Raw genomic sequence first — 18538 nt, forward strand, 5'->3', positions numbered from 1 at the left:
CATATATAATGAGAATAAAATTGGGCCGAGCACAGAGCCCTGTGGAACACCATGATTAACTTTGGTGCGCACAGATGACTCATCATTAATTTGCACAAATTGGGAGCGATCAGAAAAATACGATTTAAACCAGTTAAGGGCGGTTCCATTAATGTTAATTAACTGTTTTAGTCTTTGTAATAAAATTTGATGGTCAATTGTGTCGAATGCTGCACTGAGATCTAACAGAACGAGGACAGACACAAGTCCCTGATCTGAGGCTATTAAAAGGTCATTAGTGACTTTTGCCAAGGCTGTCTCTGTACTGTGATTGGCTCTAAACCCCGATTGAAAGTCTTCATATATATTATTTTCCTGGAGAAACTCACACAGCTGATTGGCTACCACTTTTTCTAAGATTTTAGAAATGAAGGAGAGGTTAGATATTGGTCTGTAATTGGCTAAAACCTCTGGGTCTAGGGTGGGTTTTTTGAGTAGGGGTTTGATGACAGCTATTTTAAAAGACTGTGGTACATAACCTGATGATAATGACAGATTGATAATGTTAAGTAACGAACTATCAATTAGGGGCAGAATGTCTTTAAGTAAGTTGGTAGGAATGGGATCTAAGATACAGGTTGTTGGTTTAGAACCTGAGATTAATTTGGTAAACTGATCACGGGTGATCAGAGAGAAGCTGTCTAAGTAATGGGTAGGATTCTCAGCCGTTTCTGAGATCTCTGTTGTTGGGAGGGTATTAGTGCCAATTGAGGGCAGGAGATGGTTGATTTTATTTCTAATAGTTTGAATTTTATCATTAAAAAAGGTCACAAAGATATTGCTATTTAGGGATGGAGGAATACTGGGTTTGGTGGAGGTGTGACTCTCTGTCAGCCTGGCTACAGTGCAGAAGAGAAACCTGGGGTTATTTTTATTCTCTTCTATTAGTTTTGAATAGTAGGCGGCTCTTACTTTGTGGAGAGCCTTTTTATATTCTTTACAATTACAATCAATACATTACACAGAAATATACAAGGAAAGAAGGGCTAAAAAAGGCACTCATGCCAGTGTTCCCAGATCTTAGATGTGTACTTAACAGAGCTGCGGACAGGGTCTGTCATCAGATCAATTATAGAATTTGTTGAGCGGTCCAGCCGACTCATAAACTTAAAAATAAGGTTCCTCAGCAAGGCCATGAAGGTGGTTAGACCCATATTACAGAACAGCTCACTGGCTCTAGTACTCCTGGGTTTATGCAGGAGTAATCTAAGACAGTCATTATAGGCTAATTTAAGCTTACGCAAGCTCTCCTTCTTGTAATTCTCCCAGAGTGGAGCAGTATAGAGAGGGGTGCAGTAGGCTCTAAACAAATGAATCTTTACATCAACTGTACAGTGGTGGAATTTTCTAACCAACATGTTAGCTTGGACATAGAGCAATCTCCTCTGTCTGAACATGTCGGCATCATCCTCTAACGTGTCTGTAATAATGTGCCCTAAGTATTTGGTACTATTGGACACCCCCAGAGTTTGCCCAGAGAGATGAAAGGCAGGAAACTTAATATCCATGTCATCCTTAGTCCTACAGACCATTACCAGGCTCTTTTTGGCATTATATTTCACATCAAAATCAACCCCATAATTAGTGCAGATGTTAAGCAGCTGTTGAAACCCACTGCTACTAGGGGATATTAAAGCTAGGTCGTCTGCATAAATAAAGTGATTGACCAGAGAATCACCTAACATACAACCTGTTCTGCATTCTCCCAGCTGCCTGGAAAGGTCGTCCATATAGAGATTGAAAAGGGCTGGGGATAATATACCCCCCTGGCGGACCCCGTTACCAACTTTAAAAGGGGTAGATAAGATGCTCCCCCATCTTACAATCATAGTCTGGTTCGCATACCAGTAAGCTAGGATACGTACTAAGCTACTGGGCACACCCCTAAGCTTGAGCTTATTAAACAGCTTAAAGTGGTTGACGCGGTCAAATGCTTTGGATGCATCAATAAACCCTATAAGCATAGTAGAGCCCTGCCTTCTATATGTGTCTATAGCCTCTTTCAGAGTGTAAATACATAGGTCGGTACTATGCTTGGGCTTAAAGCCAAACTGATTGTCGGTGGTGGTTATGTATTCACTTATCCTGTCAAGAATTAATCTTTCTAGCACTTTGGAGAGAATACTAGCAACTGCAATGGGTCTATAGTTATCAATACTTCCAATCTTACCAGCCTTGTCTTTGATAACTGGGACAAGAACTACTGACAACATGGAGTCTGGCAATATGCCATGCGTCACCATCCCGGTGATGCAGATAGATAGTAGCACAGCCAAGCTGGGGCCAGCTAACTTAAGGTGCTCTGCTGTGATGTTGTCCAGTCCACTAGCTTTCTTGTCTGCAAGTTGCCCTATAGCACTGAGAACATCATTGGGGTGAAAACAAATACTTTCCTCATCAATTTTGCCAACATGAAAAGGATTATATTTAGTACTATTGAACAGCTCTGCATAATGCTGCCTCCAAGGGTCAGATATTGCCACTACATCCGTTACCCCTTCTATACTGCAAGGAAGAGCTGCTTTCGCCCTATTAAGGGTTTTTACCTCTTTCCAGAAGCTAGTGATGTCATTTTTAAGCAATTTATTAGCCATAGATTGAGCACTCAGCACCTGCTCTTGTTTGTTTATGTAGCGCAGGGCATATTTATACTTTGCGTACATTTTCTTTTTATTATCAAGGTCAGGTCCCTGCCTGGGCCTTCCAGCTATTACCCAAGCCCTATGGGCTGCATTGGACTCAGCATGATGGCTAGCTACAAATTTATTCCACCCTGGTTTGATGTTCTTGGCCTTCCTGGAATGAGTGAATAAACACCTGCTAGCCTCAAGAAGAGCTCCAACTATATTTTTATACAAATCACACACACTTGCACCATGAGAGGGGTCATCACAGTTTACATTAGTGCAACATATGGCATTCATGGGCAGATGTACTTTACTCAAAAATTCATCGGACCTGAAGCAATATTTGAGGACATCATCATTAGATAGTTTTTCCCAATCTATCTTTTCTACGCTGTTGCCCTCATACTTAGCCAGCTTGGGAACGTTGTCCACATTTAATATCATGGCAATGGGGATATGGTCAGAGGTGGCTAACCCATAACAAATCTCAATATTTTCCAATGAAGCATAAGCATCAACAGTGGACACAATGTGATCTAGCCACGAGGTCGTATTCCATGCTTCACTAACATAAGTGTAACTTGTGTGAGGCAAGAACACTTTACTTGATATTACTAGTTTTGTGTCGCTAGTGAACAATATTTTCCACATCCACTGAGAGCTTGTCCAGGGCCTTTTTCACTGTGTTATGGACAATATGTGCATGGCAGTTGCCACTAAGGATCTCACAGTTGGCCTCTCTCAATTTTGTAAATACCGAATTGTGGCTGCCATAATTGACATTTGCGTTGTCAGCACTGAATGCAGAAACATGATCTAGGGATAGACCCAAGTTTTCAAGAGAGCTTTGTATTTTTTCCAGTATTCCCTGTGCAGACTCATCTGGATTTTCAAAGAAATCTATCACCTTGTTGACTACCCCATCCATGAAAAACTGCACGGCCAAGGGAAACATCTTCCGATTTCCCTTATTCGAGGCATCAGTGTGAAGAGAGAATGGGAGTGGATTTCCACCACTTTTCAATTTTTTTACCACCTCCTCTATAGCCTTTGGAGACAGGACATCTGTGACAATTGCCTCAGCTTTTGTCCTCCCACAGGACATCTTCTTGGCAATGCTGGAGTCATTCAGTGTCCTGAGAGTCAGCTTCATAGCACATTCAGCTGAGTTATAGCTCAAACAATGCTTTACAGTGTGGTAGATATGGGCTACCTCTGCAGCAGTCACCTGTAAATTAGAAAAAAGAAGAAATGTTACTGTATATATGTAGAGTTTGTGTAGTATAGCAACTGCCTCTACAGTACAAATTATGCACCTTATATCTATCGGTTTGAACTTGTAAGAAATGTGTAAGGTTGTATATGTGTATTCATAATTTATACACACACATATATACATATATTTATCGTGTTTGAATAATATTATAATATCTTTGTCCATATAATACTGACATCCATACTACCTGCTACTTTCCCATATAAAAAAACAAAAATCGTTCTTACCATATCTGCCTCTGGCGTTGCCTGGTGGACAACAAATTGGTCTAGGGTTCCCCTAGTTTTGTTGTCCCTTATGCTGCGCATGTGCCCACCACTGGAAGCATGTTGTTTGAGATCATTCAGCCCACCATGGGCTACAGAAAAAGTGCGGCGACACACCGTGCAGTGCGCTTTATAGACGTTGTCGCGCACATTTTCCACCCAGGTGTTAGCTTTCTCCCATTCCTCCCGGTATTTTTGCATCCTTTTCATTTTTTTTTTCGGAGGAGTACGAGTTGAAGCGCTGTTTGAAGCTGGACCACCGCGTAGAGCAGTGTCGGCGTCTGAGTCACGGTCGGCCATGCTGCTCTGTTTACGTCTACTATCTTCTGCGCGAGCAACAGTACCTCCTCGGCCAATGGGATGAGCGTATTCTGTGTCATCGTACAGGTGTGTGAATATGCTGTCAGTTCATTGGTCCCAGGGCAGGACATTGCCTGGGAACACGTTTACCGTAAAACTTCATATAAAGCGCGTTGTTATTAATTTTCCATTGACATTTTACTGACCATTTTTTTAATCTCACAATAATACGGGACAAAGTGCGTCCCGTTTCAGCTCAATACGGGACGGGTGCTTTTGTTTCTAAATACGGGACGATTCCATTTTTCAAGGGACGGTTGGCAACCCTACCCATAGCTGAACTTCAAATGTTAATACTTAATAACGCTAAATAACTGAGAAATCCTCAGAGAGCTTGGAGGACTATTAGACCGCACAAATTTGGTCTTCTGAGAACAATGGCCAATTAGCTGGCAGATAATTGCGGGGCAAAACTGTTATTGTTGCAAATAGTTACAGGATGTTCGTACAGCTCATGGGCTCAGAGATGCTCAGTGTTACTGGGGAAGGTTTTACTTGAAAAGGGAGCACTGTGGCTACAGGAGGACGTTACAGGATCATGACAGTCGCTAAAACATAGTGTAACATCAACGGATGTATATATAAAAGTATAAAAGTATAACAGAGCCGGAAAGTCACAATACTGACTCAGCTGTGAAGGTTTTAGTAATATCCAGCTTAAGTTAAGCTTTCAGTCATAGCAAATGATATGATTTTAAAACCTCTCATTGTATTCAAAATCAATCAAATCAGACTTTATGTTAGAATAAATGCAATAATAGAGCAATATAGTAAATAGAATTAATTAAAAAAAAAATAGAAAACATTTGCCAAACATGTCAAATTAGATTCAATGTTCTGCACCATGCTACACAAAATAAATATCAAATATAATTATAAGATAAAAAAAAAGATACAGAGGATAATAGGTATTTATGGAATAAATGGATTATGTGTAATGTGTGTTTCCTGGTTCATAGTCTTGGGTGTCTTAAGACTTAAGGTCAGTAAATAGTCATTAGCGGGGACAAATTTCAGGAGAAATATCAGTGCAATGCAGATATGTCATACTTTTAGTTTTTTACGTCTGTGATGTTTTGGTTTAGGAGGGTTTTTATCTCTAGAGTAAATAGCTTTCCCTCATCTATCTGCAAGGACCCTGATGAACCCTCAGGACTCGCCTGCTCTGCAGACGCTACAACTGCAGGGCAGGAGAGTGAAGATGTGATATTATGTCATCACATAAATAAATCAATCATCATAGACCCATGAACTGTGCAGTGTGCCTTCCAAAAAGCAGATTCCCTCCCACTGTCGGCTGGTTTGATTTTCACCAGTGTACAATGATTGAAGTCAAACAGTCGACCATTAACCTGTTGTTTCTTTCAGCTGCAGCAGAGATTTTACAACTGGAATTTTAGCCTCAATCAGAAAAATCTGCCAATGTGACAATTCTTCATGGCAACTGAGCAGCTGTGCTCTGCCTTTCTTCCTCTTCTGCTTCCCAGTTATTTTGTCATCAAACGGCTGATTTAGCAGTTTAATGGGACAAAGCTTGATTACATCCTTCTACTTTGTCTTTCCTCCACTACTTATTTTTCCATCCATCCATCATCCAAAGTCCACCGACTTTGGATGATGGAGGGTCTTGGGGGAGTCAGCAAATCACAGGGCCAATATACCGAGACACATAAACATTCAGTCTTACACTCACACCTACAGTCAATCAACAGACTCTAGGATTCACCGCAAGCGAGTGGTGCAGTTGTTCTAACCCACAACAGATGCAACAAGAACAAAAACAAAAACAAAATAAACATGTCCGGATGAAAAATCGGTGCCACATGAAGAAAACACCAACGAAGAAGTCAAAAGACTTTGCAGTCATAAGAGGCGACGCTGCTGTTGTCGAAGTGGTTTAAACTAAATCAGTTTATCTCTGCAGAGGAATAATATGTTGCATTCTGCCTCTGCCTGCTGCACCAGGCCTCCCCAGAATGCTGCTGAGAATTGGATGCTGTTGTAATGCGTCCAAGCAGAGAACCCCCTCCTGCGTTTTGCATGTATGGAAGAGGCAACCTGTCTGAAAACGGTTTAATCAACCTGAGCCTAATCTGCACATCTTTGGACTGTGAGAAGACGCCTCCTATGAAGTCTAGATGTCTCGGCCAACGGAGTCGAAGGTCCGCACATGGCGGCCATCTTGCCACAGGCAGCTCGCCCACCCATAACATTGTGTTGTAGTGGTACGTACTTTTTAATTAACCATAACTTGCTAAATTCTCAACAGATTTTTAAATAGTTCGGTTTGTTACAAACGTCAGAGATGTAGTTATGACACTGCATACTTATGAATATTTATGTTATTTTCAAAAAAATTGAATAATGTTCTATATAGGTACAAGATTTCCCTTTACAAATATACATCAATATTTTATTTTTATATTTAAAAAGTACATGTACCACTACCAACACAATATTATAGGTGGGCGAGCTGCCTGTGGCAAGATGGCCGCCATGTGCGGACGTTCGACTCCGTTGACCGGAAACGCGGATGAGACATCTAGCCTTTATATATATATATCTATGGTTGTAACGCGTCCAAGCAGAGAACCCCCTCCTGCGTTGTGCATGTGGAAGAGGCAACCTATGGAGAACCAATTCTTCAGAGATCCTCCACAGGACAACGGTTTAATCAACCTGAGCCTAATCAGCACGTCTTTAGACTGTGAGAAGAAGCCCCCCTGTGTGTAAAAGTATATTTCCTGAACAAAACAAAAAACTGTTAAGGGAGAATGTGTCTTTCAAAAGTAATGGCAATTGGCGTGTGTCACCGAGTCAGGAGACAGAGCGGGCTGCATTGATTGTACACAGCACTCCACCGCGAGCAGGCCACCAGGGGGCCTCGTCGTATTTTTTATTTTTTTTAATAATTCAATTAAATCACTTGTCATTTCACATGCATGTGACTGTAATGTAATGTATCTATGTGTCTTTTTAATTTGTTGTGTCTCATACTGTCAGCTGCCAGAGTTTTCAGACCTAAAATACACACTGGTCACTGACCGGCTGCCTCAAAGGAACGAGCGAATGAGAGCGGGCGGAGGGGCACACACACACACACACTCGCCCGCACAACACTGTACAGGGAGCCGCTGCAGAGCCGCGGGTTGCCGACCCCTGGCCATGGCGAAAGAACGATTTGTTTACAGTTCCACGAGAGATGCGGACGTCAAAAGTTTTGACTCAACATTATTTCCGCCGCACATTTCCCCTCCCGGTCGCGCGCTCCACCTGTGGGCGCGCGACACAGTTTAAGAATCACTGCATTTGGGACCCAGAGGTGAACTGTCCCCCATGTCCCCTCCCCTTCCCCCTTCTCACACAGCATCAAGCAGGGGCGATGCATTTGCCAATTCATCACACAGTGATATGATAGATAATAGAAAACCGCTTCGCTGGCGGCTGGCCAGATGACGTGATCGTGCCGCCCCTTTTTTTTTTACGTGTATTATGTGACTGACTGGCTTGTTCGTCAAGGGCGGGCCCAGCACCCCAAAGCCCGCCCATAGCGCCGGGTCTGAATTTGTCTTGTGGTGGAGGAGTGTACTGATCGCAGTAAACATGAAACGATTTCAAAGTGGCAGTGACAAAAGAAAGAAGAAAAGGGAGGAGGAGAAGTTAAGGGACAAATTACCTAAGCTAACACAGTTTTTCCAATCAAAGAATTTGTCCGTGGAAAATGACATATCTGATAATGTTTCAAGTGATGCTGGGCCAAGTTTAGCTATTGCTAGCAGCAGCAGACACACAGCCACTTCACCACCAACAAGCCCTGCCTGCCTTGCTTCTAAAAACAATGAGCCATCATCTTGTACCACAGCTGCCCATATCCCTGACACTGACACCTGCACTGAGGATGCACAGGATACTGCCATGGTCATCATCCCTGCTCAAGCACAGCTGGATGATAGGGAGAGCAGTGATGTCAGCAATGTGAGTAACCCCAATGATACAGTGATCAGTGAAGACCCAGCATTATGGCGTGAAATAATTACAGATACTGAGAGAATTGAAATTGTTAGAAGAGGACCAGTACAAATTCGAAACTTTAATTACCCCCAAAACACAGATAACCCGCCAAGGAGATTCACGATTGAAAACTTTGAAATGAAAATGAAAAATGGGGAAAAAATTACAAGGAAGTGGCTAGTCTACTCGACCAGTGCTGATGCAGTTTATTGTTTTGCATGTCGCATCTTCGGGAAAACCAAAATCTCACTCAGCACCAATGGATTTCGTGCATGGAAACATGTCGGACAACATCTCAGAACTCATGAGCGCAGCAGGGAGCACATAGATAATATGGATAATTGGCGCCAACTTTTGGCAAGATTGAAACTTAACACCACAATTGAACCAAGAGCTGATAAATAAGGAAATTGCCCACTGGAAAATGGTGCTGAGGAGACTCTTTGCCATTGTATGCCATTTGGCTGAACGGAATTTAGCATTTCGAGGCCACACTGAACACCTGTACCAACCCAGAAATGGGAACTTCCTGGGTCAGGTTGAATTAATGGCCCAATTCGACCCAGTGATGAATGAACACTTGAGGAGAATCCAAAACAAGGAATACAGAGATCATTACCTCAGCAAACAGATACAGAATGAGATAATATCTATAATTGCAAAAAAGACCACAGGTGCTGTTGTATCTCTGATAAAGAGAGTGTAGTAGAAAAATTAACTAAGCAAGGTTGACAAACTATTTTGTATTTAGATAGTAAGCATTTGAAGCCTTGACAAGAGACTTTTATGACTTGAGCTGTTTTATGGTCGGGACTGTTAGTGTTGAAATACGTTGAGACCATTTGTTACTTAATTACCCATCAAAGGAAGGAGTGGATGTCTTCTTATCACCTAAGGAAACACATGTGAATCAGTTGCTAATGTTTAGATTCCTCTCCTTCCCCCACCCATGTATCCTTCCTGGATTGGTTCAGAAGGACAGCCCTAAATCCTCCTATATAAGATCTGTGTTTTTGACTGTTCTTCATCCTCACTCTGAGATCCTTGTGGTCTCCCTGTGTTGATCCTTTCTGCAGAAAGCCCCTTATTAAATACACGTAGATAACTTCGTTGTTTCCAGCCTCTTGTATCTCCAGATTTCCATCACAATTTGGTGTCAGAAGTGGGATTGCACGTCTGGACGGATCTGGACTCGGGTCAACGGTTGACCGATCATCGTGGAAAAAAAAAGTTTCCAACCTTAACCTCCCCATACGGGTGAGATGCAGGGACTAAAGACCCGAGTCCCGGATCGTCTCAGCGCTGCGATCTATCTGGTGAGAATCTGAGATTTCAAGTGTAATATATACCAAGCAAAGCATAGTGTTACGGAGAAGTTGGTCTAAGAGGAACGGGATCCTCCAGACAGGTGAAAGCCCTGTAAATTTTTAACCAAGGTTTAGAAGAAACCTGGAAGGTAGACTGACGAGGTACCTTAAGGAGTTGTTTCGACTGCAACCACAGAGAGGACATAATACTGAGTGTATTTGCATTGTGTCAGACAACTCAAACAAAAAGCGCGCTATGTAGAGAACTTCTTTAGTGCACTATGATTTATGTTGGGTAGGCAGGATATTTAAAAGTGTATTAGAAAAAAAAAAAAAAGAAAAAAAAAAGAAAAAAAAGAGACGAATTGAGAAATTAATTGAACAAGTAATTATAAGGAAATTACTACTGATTATTATATAGGGGATACTAAAGTGTTTTGAGGATATTAATATTATTACGTTTCCTAAATTGCTCCTTACGAAAGTGTTTTTGGAGATTGATTAAAGATTTAAGATAACTAAAACTTAACATAATTTTTTTTTTAATATGGGTAAAAGTAACAGTAAAGAAAAATTCGATGGAACTGATCTGAGTAGTCCTAATATGAATTTTATGCGAAGGAACTATGGTGACACAGCATTAAACCAGGTGAAAGTTTGGATGAATGAATGTGGGTTTCCAGAGGGGGGGAGTTTTAGCATGAGGCAGCTGAAACAGTTGAGACTAAAGTTAGAGGAGAAAGAAAGAGTGAAACATACATTTCAGGCAGAATGGAAGGGATATGGAATGTGGTTAGAAGAAGCACAACGTAGGGACAAAAAACAAACATTTGTAAAGACAGATAAACCCTCACAAGTGTCTCAGTGTTTCAAAATGCAGGATTCCGACCTCGACTCTGCCCCGCCAAGAAGACAACAACCTGCACAACTCCAAGCTGCACTGCAAGCGGATTTTCCACAGGCAGGAGCCAAAGCTCCACCACCTCTTCCACCTCTACCACCTTTGCCACCACCTCCTCAACCACCTCTTCCACCACTTCCTCCACCATACAACATTCCAGACCCGCAACCCCTTTCTCCACCTCACACCAGAGGAGGGGGACAATACGGACCGGGACAGGATCCGGCCCACAAGGTTTTGTGCCTCCCTATGGTTGAAGTGGCAGGACCAGATGGACATGCCATACTTGTGCACAGGCCGTGGACAACCAGTGATATCCAAGCAGCAATGAGTCATCTCCCTTCCCCATCAAATTCAGGGGGAGTGAAGTTTGCAGAGGAGCTTCTTGTCTTCTGCAGAGAATTCCGCCCCACAAGCTTTGAACTGAGACGATTGCTCATGGCTAAAATGGGTAATGGATGGGCAAAAATAGCAGCAGGATATCCACAACAAGACCTTAGAATGGTACATCCAGACTGGGATAATGCCGGAAATGCTGTATATATGAATGCCATTAATAATTTGGGTGGACGAATTGAAGCCGCATTCCCAGTGCGGATGGACATGACAAAGATTTCAGTGTGTAAGCAAGAAGAAGATGAGTCAGTTCACACCTACTTGACTCGCTTAACTGAAGCTCACAACACTCACAGTGGGTTGACTCCACCTCCTGATGTAAACGCAGCAGAAATAACACCATGGGAAGCCCACCTGAGAAATAGTTTCATCAACGGCCTAAGACTTGATGTTGCCAACCTGTTAAAACGCACATGCATCCAGTGGGACTCTGGAAAACTCAGCTTGATAGAATCACATGCAGTGCATGCTGAGAAATTAATCAGAGATGGAGACAAGAGGAAGAAGGAGAAAAGAGAGACTGATCTGCATCACGCCACATTGACCATGTTCGCGGGTGCACCTCGCGGGTATTCAAGAGGCCGAGGGCGCGCCCGGAGTAGAGGAGGATTTCAAGGAAGAAGGGGAGATCGCACGCGGAATTATGATCCGAACATTTGTTTTTTCTGTGGAGAGAAGGGACATTGGGCAAAAGATTGTCCGGGGAGACAGCAACCTTACAATGCTGATTGAACCGAGGCGGGGGCGGAGGAGAGGGAGGAACCAGCATCTTTGGACACAGAACGAGACCGTGAGGAACACATCACACATCAAGAGGGTGAATGCACCACACCAACACAAACACCTATCACAGAAGTAAAAGATTTTTTAGAAAAGAAAGACAAATTACTTATAGAAACATATGTTAAGTATCAATCAGATGCTTATGCTCATATGCCAACGCACACACTCACAGTGCTAGGGAAAGACATTACATTCCTTGTAGATTCAGGAGCAACACATTCAGTCATCAAGAGCAATATGTTTGAAACACCTCCTAAAATGAGTGGACGATTTGTTAGATCTGTGGGGGCTTCAGGAAGCACCGTGGTTGAAAAATTCACGACTCCTTTAATATGTAGTGATAGCGGCACAGGAAAATTTAAGTGTTCATTTTTGCTATCCTCATGTTGTCCAATTAATTTGATGGGAAGAGATGTAATGTGTCTTATGGGCATTTCTTTAATTTCCACCCCATCAGGTGTCGTAGTGGTCCGAACGGCTGATCTGGATCAACCACAGATTTACACATGCATTAAGTATAATGCTGATTCACTGCTATATGCATATGAATGGAAGCTCTGCTCATCTGTTGTCACCTCAATCAACACTGATCTAGTGGATAAGGCACATTCAGTCACACTAGGAACAGACACCACTTATATGCATCCAGAAGACTTACACTGCATTGCACACATACACGAAGGGAAAGATTCAGGATTTGAGAAAAGATGGTTTAGAGAAAGTTGTGTGAGAGAGAAGTTAACACTAAGTTGCATGTTCTGGAATGAACATAGATGTGCTGTTTCTGTAATTTTATCTAAACCAGAATATAAGTCACCCTCTCAGTTCCTTCACAGATATTCAGAGGTTGCTTCCCTTTATGACGTTCCTGATTCCCATCCACATGTCTCACTGTCAAAACACAAAAATGATGAATGGCAAGACTTGGGACCGTGGATAAAAAAATGTGTCCATGCTGACGTCTGGGAAAAGACATCAGATCCTTTGGTTCAGTATAATTCTGCTTTGAAAGTGTATAGAAAACGATTTACGTCTGTTGTTCACACATTCAGAACTGTTCAACTGGTACCAGACACATACACAGACACTCAGAATGCACATGCATATTTATATGACACAGACAACATTTCAGAAACACACCCGGCTCTAAAAGAGGTCCCTAAGACACTTTGGGCTCAAGGCAATCATGATGTGGGTTTAATTCGAAACATGAAACCTGTAGTCATCAAACCAAAATCCGACTACAGACCACATCAATCACAATATCCACTCAGACAGGAAGCCATCGATGGTATTACGCCAGTTTTCAACTCTCTATTGAAGGCAGGTGTAATTGTTCCTTGCAAGGATTCACCGGTGAGAACTCCGATTTTTCCGGTCAAGAAAGTTCGCGATGAATCACAACCTGATGATTGGTGATTTGTTCAAGATTTGAAAGCTGTCAATGCCGCAGTACAGCAGCGCGCTCCGTCGGTTCCAAATCCTTATACAATCCTTTCCCAAGTTCCGCCGGCTAGTAAATGGTTCTCTGTTGTTGATCTGGCAAATGCATTTTTTAGCGTTCAAATTGATAAAGACAGTCAATACTGGTTTGCATTTGAGTTCAACAGAGAAAGTTATACATTCACACGCCTGTGTCAGGGCTACTGTGAATCACCTACCATTTACAACCAGGCACTAAAAGACAGCTTGAGCTCATTAGAGATAACACCAGGAAGTGCACTTTTGCAATACGTTGACGATTTAATGATTTGTGCACCAACTAAAGAACAATGTGAAAAAGATACTGTAGCTCTCTTAAAACATTTAGATGCACAAGGCCACAAAGCAAGCCTGAAAAAATTGCAGTTTGTAAAAGAACAAGTTTCATTTTTAGGGCATGTGATCACAGCAGAGGGCAAATCCCTCTCCCCTAAGAGAGCATTAGCAATTCAAAATATTCCAAAACCTGTCACAAAGAAACAAGTGATGTCATTCCTGGGAATGTGTTCTTATTGTAGATCATTTATTCCTAATTATGCTGTCCTCGAGGCGCCCCTTAGCGCAATCGCACACGGGCAAGGCTTACAAGCATATAGCAAAGTGACATGGACTGATGACGCGGAGAAAGCTTTCACTGACTTGAAACTGACCTTACAAACGACTCCGACTTTAGGGCTACCCAACCCTGACCGACCTTTCACACAGGCTGTTGACGAAAAGGGGGGCTACATGACTTCAGTTCTCCTCCAGGAACATGGGGGCAAACAGAGACCTGTTGCATTTTTCTCAGCAAAACTTGATCCAGTTGCTGCAGGGCTGCCTACTTGTCTCAGAGCTGTAGCAGCGGCAGAGAAGGCTGTAATGGCATCCAGGGATTTAGTGGGGTACTCCCCACTCACCCTGTTGGTACCACATGCTGTGTCTATGATTTTGTTGGAACAAAAGACATCTCATTTGTCTGCTGCACGCTGGCTCCGTTATCATGCTATTCTGTTGGAAATGCCTAACATCACTGTGAAAAGATGTAATGTTCTTAACCCAGCTACTCTTCTTCCAACAGAAGGAGATGGTGAACAACATAATTGTGTAGTAACAATAACCGAAGTTTGTTCCCCCAGACCAGATTTACAGGAAACACCACTGCAGAATCCAGACCTTGAACTGTTTGTGGATGGATCAGCGTCTCGCAATTCAGACACAGGAGCAAATCAAGTTGGTTTCTCTGTGGTAACAGCACATGATACATTGATTGCACGACCTCTCCCTGCTTCCCTGTCTGCACAGGCAGCAGAGCTCACTGCTCTCATTGAAGCATGCAAATTGGCTAAGGGGAAAAGGGTTAACATCTACACTGACAGTAGATATGCATTTGGTGTAGTACATGATTTTGGCACGATTTGGAAACACAGAGAATTCCTTACATCATCAGGCAAACCAATTGCGCATCATGCTCTAGTGTCTCAGATGCTTGATGCTGTCCTCCTCCCCAAACAGGTTGCTGTATGTAAATGTGATGCTCACACTTCCAACAATGACCCAGTATCACAAGGAAATGCCAGGGCAGATGCAGCAGCGAAAGCAGCTGCTCGCCAGCCACTATCTGCTTCACACATCCTCTTACAGGTCGACCCCACCACCCCCACGGCTGACCTGCAAGACCTTCAACTTAGAGCAACAGCAGATGAGCGAGGACTTTGGAAGAGAAGTGGTTGCACACACACACATGGGGTGTGGGTGGGCCCTGAGGGGAAACCTTGTCTGCCAAAATATCTGTTTCCTCATTATGCAAAGTTAACGCATGGGAAGGATCATGTTTCAAAAGGATCAATGATGGCTGCTATTTCACAACATTGGTTCACTAAGGGGTTTTCTAGCTACGCTCAGAAGTTTTGTCAAGCATGCATGATTTGTGCTACTAACAACATTGGTAGAGGAATGCAGGCCCCACAAGCTGCACATCCTCCACCTGACAAACCATTTGATCATCTACAGATGGATTTTATTGAACTAACACCGAGTGAAGGGAAAAAATATTGCTTGGTTATAGTTGATATGTTTTCAAAATGGGTTGAAGTTTTCCCCACATCGAAACAAGACACAGGTGCCGTAGTTAAAGCGTTGATCACTGAACTTATTCCTAGATGGGGAATCCCGAGTAAAATCAGCAGTGACAACGGAACTCCTTTTGTTAGTGCTGCACTGAAACAAATGAGTAAGTATTTGGGCTTTGATCTGAGAAAACATTGTGCCTACCACCCAGCTAGTGCTGGAGCGGTGGAAAGAGAAAATGGCGCGCTAAAAAACAAATTGGCAAAATGCTGTGAGGCAACTGGATTATCGTGGCCTAAGGCTCTCCCACTCGTTCTCATGCAAATGAGAATGAGGGTCAGACCAAAATATGGATTGAGCCCATTTGAGATTCTGTTCGGACGCCCAGCGAACACGGGCATTGGACCTGTTAAAAGACCAATGCCCTCAACATCTCTCTGTGAAGATGAAATGCTATGTTATTGTACAAATCTCTCTTCTGCTTTATCTGCCATCCACAAACAGGTAAAAGACGCACTCCCTACCCCGGCAACTGGACCACTTCATGACCTGAAGCCAGGCGACTGGGTTGTAGTAAAAGACCTAAGGCGGAAAAGTTGGCGACACAGACGCTGGACAGGACCGTACCAGATCCTTTTAACGACCCACACGGCGGTGAAGGTTGCTGAGAGGACAACATGGATTCATGCCAGTCACTGCAAGAGAGTCCCAGAACCAGAACATCCACCTGCTGCACCCACAATGAATGATTAAAGCAAAAGATCAGTGAAGAGGGGGCAGTGCTGACCAGTACAGCTGTTTATAATAAGTTGCTTCGGAGAATCACATGATACACACAACGCCGAGAAGACGACAAATGGAACGCTGACCTCTTCAGTCAGCTGGGTCTGAGTGGCAGTAGTGGAACTGTTCTCTTAATAATGATGACAGCGATCTCCTGCTGACTGACTCTAGATACGAATTTCGTTTTTGGAACATTCAAACCAATCTCCCAGGACAGTTCGTTTTGTGGGTCTCAAGCATCCTGTGTGATATGATGATTTGTTTTCCTTTGAAGCTACAGGAAGTGGTTGCTTGTTTGAACATGCCACACTTCTATTCGCACGTATGTCTCCCCCACATGGCACCTTTATACTCACAGTTTGGTTACTTTAGCCTCCATGAACCTTATAGGGAAGGCCAACTGTGTCCCTATTGTTTGTTCTGCCAGATGATTAGAATTAGATCTACAGTGACGACAAGATAAGGTGTGTTTCCCCTCCCTGAGTGGTTTCCTCCCCAGAACCCTTTGATAGTGATGAAGAATGTAATGTTGTTGTGTTGTCTGTCTAAATCTGCTTTTATCACTCCTTCCTCCCATTTAAAGAAGCATATTGCTGTGACAATGGCAGTTTGCCTAACACTACAGTGATGATGATGATGCATTTTGAAATCCTGGTGAATTGATGTATTTGATGTTTTACTGTAGATGTGCATTCTCATATGTTGTCATAAAATGACAAAAAGGAGGGAATTGTAGTAGAAAAATTAACTAAGCAAGGTTGACAAACTATTTTGTATTTAGATAGTAAGCATTTGAAGCCTTGACAAGAGACTTTTATGACTTGAGCTGTTTTATGGTCGGGACTGTTAGTGTTGAAATACGTTGAGACCATTTGTTACTTAATTACCCATCAAAGGAAGGAGTGGATGTCTTCTTATCACCTAAGGAAACACATGTGAATCAGTTGCTAATGTTTAGATTCCTCTCCTTCCCCCACCCATGTATCCTTCCTGGATTGGTTCAGAAGGACAGCCCTAAATCCTCCTATATAAGATCTGTGTTTTTGACTGTTCTTCATCCTCACTCTGAGATCCTTGTGGTCTCCCTGTGTTGATCCTTTCTGCAGAAAGCCCCTTATTAAATACACGTAGATAACTTTGTTGTTTCCAGCCTCTTGTATCTCCAGATTTCCATCACAAGAGCCAAGTACTTTGCTGTCATAATGGACTGTACTCCAGACAACAGCCATACTGAACAGCTTACCCTTGTAATGCGAATTGTTAACTGTGCAGAAAATGTGGGTATTTCCATTGAGGAGCATTTTCTTGGCTTTGTTGATGTCCATGACACAACTGGGAAAGGACTGTACAAATCTTTCACGGACCAACTGACCAAATTTGATCTTGACATCGGTGACTGTCGTGGGCAGGCATACGACAATGGGAGCAACATGCAGAGTAAGCACCAGGGTGTACAGAGGAGAGTGCTAGACACAAACAAGAAGGCCCTGTATGTGCCATGTGGGAGTCATAGTTTAAATTTGGTTATTTGTGATGCGGCACAGTCATCTAGACAGTCTGTGAACTTCTTTGGTGTCCTCCAGAGATTGTACAACTTGTTCAGTTCCTCTGTGCAACAGTGGGAGATTATGCAGTAACATGTAGTGATGATGACTGTCAAAAGTTTGTCTTCAACCAGATGGGAGTGCAGAGTGGACAGTGTAAAAGCTCTCCGGTACCAAATGCCTCAGTTTGTGGCAGCGTTGGAGGCACTCATTGACCATGCCATGGCCAAAAGACCTAAAGATTCTGAGACTGTGTCCAAGTGTGAAGCACTTTTGAAAGACATACAGACCTGGAGTTTCCTTGTGAGTGTTATTGTTTGGTATAACATTCTGTACCAAATAAATTACATCAGCAAACTCTTTCAGAGTCCAAAAATCTCAATAGAGACCCTGAAAAGAGAGACGGATTGACTTGTAGAAAGTCTGCAAGAGTACAGAGAAAGTGGGCTTAAATCAGCGCAGACCGATGCCAGGGAGAAGGCAGAGGAATTACAAATTGAGATGACACTCCCTGAACAGAGACAGCGAACAACTACTCGAAAATGCCTGTATGAAGGAAGAGAGGAGACAAAGTTCACCCCTGAAGAGCGTTTTAACATGGAGTTCTTTTTACCTCTCATTGATACAGCCCTTTGTAGCATCAGAAATCGATTTGCTAAGACAGAGACATATTTTGAGCTTTATGGGTTTCTTTATTCAGTGGAGAACATGAAA

The sequence above is a fragment of the Platichthys flesus genome, chromosome 15 (genome assembly GCF_949316205.1).
Source record: "Platichthys flesus chromosome 15, fPlaFle2.1, whole genome shotgun sequence".
Lineage (NCBI taxonomy): Eukaryota > Metazoa > Chordata > Actinopteri > Pleuronectiformes > Pleuronectidae > Platichthys > Platichthys flesus.